The 5,672-nt window shown below is 43.5% G+C and overlaps 1 non-coding gene across 1 annotated transcript; it reads right to left on the reverse strand.

The window, feature by feature from the left end:
• Window positions 1-4,770: 4,770 nt before the first annotated feature.
• Window positions 4,771-4,929, reverse strand: LOC115032455. The gene has a single exon (XR_003838132.1). It is a non-coding gene; the product is annotated as a U1 spliceosomal RNA (small nuclear RNA).
• Between the last annotated feature and the right edge of the window lie 743 nt (window positions 4,930-5,672).

Genomic DNA, 5,672 nt, shown 5'->3' on the forward strand with positions numbered 1-5,672 from the left:
CTTTCTTTCTTTCTTTCTTTCTTTCTTTCTTTCTTTCTTTCTTTTCCTTCCTTCCTTCCTTCCTTCCTTCCTTTCTTTCTTTTCCTTCCTTCCTTCCTTCCTTCCTTCCTTCCTTCCTTCCTTCCTTTCTCTCTCCTTCTTCCTTCACTTTTAATTGAACTGACATTTTATTTTTAACGATTTATTTTTATTAATTATTTTTATATGTATATGTCTGTGCACATGTGTGAGAGTGGCTGAGGAGGGCTAAAGGAGGCATCGGATCCCCTGGAGTTGGAGTTATAGGTGGTTGTGAGTCACCAGATGTAGCTGCTGGGAACCAAACTCAAGTCCTCTGGAAGAGCAGCAGGTACTCTTAGCCACTGAGCCATCTCTTCAGCTCCGGTAATTACTTTTAAGTGAGAAAGTCTCCTGCCTTAAATGCTCCTAGGATGCTTAGATTATAGTAGACAATAAACAGGTTATAAGTACACAAGAAATACCTTGCTTTTAATTTTGGTGTTATTCCTCTGGATGTAATAGACATCTGTAGACAGCATATAAATTACATTTGTTCATATCTGTTTGAATGAGAAACAGATACAGTCATACCATATGTACAATAGAATGCTCTCTGTAGGGAGTGTTGGCCTCAGCAGATGTGATGTGATGTGATGTGTGTGTGTGTTTGGGGCAGGATTACTAATAGGTAAGAAAAGTCATAGCGCGTCTGTGCTTACTGACAGCTTATTGAGGATGTATGGAAGTCAAGACAACGACTTTCATGGATGTAGCTTAGTGTGGTGTAGCGTTTGCCTGGGATACATAAAGCCTGGAGTTCAATTCCTAGCAGGTCATTAAACCAGAGTGGTAACGCGTTCCTGTAATCCTAGCATTTGGGAGATGGAGGCAAGAGGACTGGAAGTTCAAGGTTGTTCTTGTCTAAATAACGAGTTCAAGACCAGCCTCGGATCCATGCGGCTATGTCTTCAAAAAGGGGAAAGGGGGCAGGAGATTTTGTTTAGATAGGTTCCTCTAATTACACCTTATTAATTTATCATTTTTTTTCAAATTGTAAGATCAAGAATTTTGTGGAACTTGTTTTTATATTTGGTTAAAGCAGCATTTTTGTTCATAAAATCGCACTTGAATTCTTATTCAGTAGTTTTTGCTAGTCCAACAACTCCCAAGAAGCGACTGAACTAAGTAAGCCACTCACAGGAATCACAGCAAATACCTGTCTGTGGTCGCCCTCTAGCGGACTAGATGAGCTTAACATAGAAAAATCTCCCTGGGTTTCTTGCCTCTTCCTTGTGGGTCTGTTTGTATTTTTGCATTCCCAGTATTTCAGCTGTGACCTTCATTCTTTGGCAGTTTCTCTCTTAGTTCACATGCTTGGCATCCTGGCCTAGGGGCCTCTTCTTGGATCTCCTTGCTACACTGCTATTATTCTTCCCATCTTTGACTCCATGGCTCCTTTTTCCTTATTCTCTGTCTCTGTCTGTGTCTGTGTGTCTGTCTGTCTCTCACTTTGTATTTGTCTTTTCATCCATGCATATTACACCTGCCATTTCCTGATTTGAGGTGAACTGAGATTGGGGTGGGAAGGGAAATATGTTGAAATATGAAAGAAGGAAATAAAAGTCAATACATATAGTGAAGGAAATGTGGCTTTGGAATAATTTTGTGATTTTTTTTTTATTCATGACAAATGTGAGATACAAGGGAACACATTTTAAATGTCTTACTATTGAAAGATTCTATAATTATGTTAAATTGATACACTCTAGAATACCTGGGAAGAGTGTTCTTAAAGAGGGGTTGTCTACCTTGACTTAGCCTTTGAAGACAGTCCAGTGTGAGCAGCAACATTCCCCAGGCAGGATGAGGGTGGGGATGGAGGTCCTGAAATACAGCATAGTGGAGAAATGGCACTAAAAAATAAGCAAGAGATCGAGCAACATACATTCATTATTTCTCTCTGCTGTTGACTGTGGATGTGTTCAAGCCCTGTCACTGTGACTTCTCTGTTATGAAGGATGGTAACCTGAGAGCTAAATAAGCCCCATCTCCCCTTAAGCTAGTTATGTCCAGGTATGTTATCAGCGCGGTCAATGCAACAAGAGTAGTAAAGATGAGAAAAAGCTGACGACAGTGTTCCCTGATAAAGCCACAGGTCTACCAAACCACAGTAGCACAGCTGCGGAGCCACACAAGCGGGGATCCTCCCACTCTGCCGCTGCCCCTCAGCACCCGAGGAGCAGAGAGACCTGCTTTCCTGGGGGGAGGTGGTCTCACTGTGTGTAAATGGAGGAATGAGCTTGTAGTTGGGACTAGCACCAAGCTCTTACTTGGCCTTTTACTGCTTCTGTGCCTTTGGGAAACATTTCTTCTATCTACTTTTCATCTGTTAAATACAATTATTCCACAGAGTCCTGTGGTGGAGGGAAAATCATTTTCCTTTACTCTTACTGAGGAGTTCTTGGTCCAGCTGGTGTGCTTTTAGCTAGGAGACATTGTAACAAAAGACCACGGCACACAAGAAGACTGGAACCTTCATAAAGAAATACAGAACAGAGGTAGCAGTTAAGCTAGTAGGTTTGATAAGGAGTGGACAGATTAAAGACGAAGAAAAAGCATGAGGTCATGGTAACAGAATGGGGACACTTAGCTGGGCCTGACTGGCAGATTCTTCTCTGTGACCTTCACTCTAGATAAGGATGCCCCTTTCCCCAGATACGCAGAGGGAGGTCCTGTGACCTCTTTAAAGGAAGGTCAGAAAATCTTTGGTAGCAAGAAGGGTGGCCAGAGGTTAGGGCAGCCCCTCTGCTTCTGCTAGTTCTTCAAAATGTTCCTACAGCTTCAAATTGCCCATGTGCCAAGGCGCTGCTTTGGCGTAGCCTTCCCTGAGCCTCTCTTCTTGGAATAGTGAGGTTGAGACTGTTTGAGGAAACCCTTGTCAAGTTGTGCTCCTGTGACCTACTAATATAAATATAACATATTATTACGCCAAAGCATAATACTGATAAGTTAAAGGTTGGTTGGACCCAGGGTTTAAAGATGTCCTTCCTGGAAATCTTCTGGCCTTTGGAGGACCTAGAGTGATTTCCTTCACTGCTTCTGTGCTGTTATGGAAAACTTGGATTTTCTGGGTTTCTAGCTCTAGGAGTTATGCATGAAAGGAAATGAAGAAGAGGAACATAGGGCTATTTTTTCTGCCTCTGTTATGCCCATTGGTATCTGTAGCAGTCTCCATGGCCCCAACTCCTGGAAACACACTCCCCACACCACGGTACAGACCCCTGACAAAACAACCTCTCCAGGGGTTCTTTTTCGACCCAGACATCCACCTTTTAGGTTTTGTTAATACCCTCCCTCCCCATCAACACTGCAGCTCTAAAGGTGTTAACACACACGTCCTGGTCATCTCTGGATCACCTGAGATACGGGTGGAACTGGCAATGTCCCTCTCAGGCACGGAAGAATTTGTGAGGCTGTGTTGAAGGCTCTGGAGCCTTTAGGGGCTGGAGCCTAGTTGACAGAAGCGGGTCACTAGGGGTGGACCTTTGAGGGTTGTTACTACTGCTCCTAGTTCTGTTCAGTGGTTAGTGCTTTCTGGCTCACAGTGTGAACAGCTACCGCCCGTGTTCCCACCCCCACAGACGGAACCCATTCCTCACAACTTCCCGGCCATAAAGGAGTGAAATCCCCCTGAAACTGTGAACCCAGGTCAGCCTCCCCACCCCTTAAGTTTGATTTCAGCCAGGTGTTTAGTGACTGCCATGTGAACATGCGCCCACCAATGGATTTTATGTCTCAGCAATTCAGTCACCTTTGTAATATATCTCTTGTGGAAATTTCGTCTGGTTGGAAGACCATGACTGCTTCCATTTATCCAGACTTCATATATTCTAATTTCATTTTTCTTCTAAAATATGCTTATTCTTTTATGCCCATGAGACCATTTTGTTCCTACACACATTTCTTCCTTGTCTCTCAACTATAGGGGAAACAGCATGGCTCTGTGGTCAGGTTGGCTGCAAACCGGGGTTCTGTTACTTAAGGACTGAGTTATGGTAACTTACTAGCTTATAGTAGGTGTTCAATAAATACCTGTTAAAGTAATGATCTTACTTGATCGTTACGAGGCCAACTGAGGATACCTGGAAAGTTCTGCATTATAAGAATGCAAAGCACGGGACATCCAAAGTTGCTTTAAACAAAAAGTCCTTTCACATACCATGCTTTCTTTTTCTTTTTTTTTTTTTTTTTTTTTTTTGGTTTTTCGAGACAGGGTTTCTCTGTCTAGCTCTGGCTGTCCTGGAACTCACTTTGTAGACCAGGCTGGTCTTGAACTCAGAAATCCGCCTGCCTCTGCCTCCCAAGTGCTGGGATTAAAGGCGTGCGCCACCACGCCTGCCTCCATGCTTTCTAACATAGTGTGTGCAGAGGCTCTGGACTTGAATGTGTGCTCTTTGCTCAAGCATTAGCTTCCCAGCACAGCGAGTGGCTGGTGTTCTCTTCACTTCTAAAGCACTGTACACTTAAACTGCTATGAAGCTACTATCAGCATATACTATAATTATTCTGCTCACTGCTAGTTTGCCTTCTCCACATCCCACATAGAAGACTCTCAAGAAACAGCAAATATGCTCTTCGACAAGAATGTCTTATGCTCCCATCTTCTTCCTCTTTAGCATGTATTTCTTTAGGGTAAACTTCAGCCACTGCACCTTTAAAAATAGTTGTTGATCCATGGATTAAATATTTAAATAACTCTGAAGAGTTCAGAGAGGAGCATGGCACAGTTCCCCACTGGTACAAATGTGCAGTTAAGTTTCCCACATTTGGAGAAGGTGCAGGAGTCAGCACAGCTGGATGCAACGGATGAGTTGCACCCTGGGAAAAGCACCTTCACTGTCCTGGTATTTCCCCCTGCCAGGTGTGTGGGTGCGGATAGAACTGATTTTAAAGAGAAAATCAATTGCATCCATTTTTATTTTCAATCTGCTCTGAATCATGAGTGGTTAGTTAATCACTAGTTCTGAAAGAAAGGAGTGAAGGGGAGGATTGGTCAAAGGTTATTTGAGTGAAGTAAATATCTAGGCCTTTGTTTACTTACAGCTAATAGCATCTTCCAATGAAAACACTCACTCAGCCAAACATTGTACTTCCAGGGGTGTACGAGTCATCCCGTGTGACCATGAGAAAAGGCGGAAGAAATGGCAGCTGGGAAATGGAACTAGGGTGTCACTCTTTCCAAGCTCCAACAGAACACTGTGCAGCCTTTGTTTGGGGCCCCATGCTGCTTTGTTCGTTTATGGCTTGGGATTGGACAACAGAGACCACCATCATGGGATGGGGGGCCAGAGTGAGGTAGAGGATTTATGCTGTGTTTGCAAAGCTTGACAACATCCTTCTTCTGGAGACCACAGATGATTTCAGAAGGTCTGTTTACTGGCTTAACCTTTCTGGGTTGCAACACTGCCTCTTTTCCTTGACCCTGAGCCTGGGGAGTCGGGAAGATGTAACAGAATCCTGCCGCCAGCCCCAGCCCACTGCATTGTCTCTCTTTGATTTCCTGACATGGCTCACAGCATTATAAATAAGCCTTTTGTTGAAAATACCCTCAATTCATCTGTTTCATCTTTCACGATGATGACTTCAAAATGAGGGAGGAAGTGTTTTGGACA

The sequence above is a fragment of the Mus caroli genome, chromosome 1 (assembly GCF_900094665.2).
Source record: "Mus caroli chromosome 1, CAROLI_EIJ_v1.1, whole genome shotgun sequence".
NCBI classification, from domain to species: domain Eukaryota; kingdom Metazoa; phylum Chordata; class Mammalia; order Rodentia; family Muridae; genus Mus; species Mus caroli.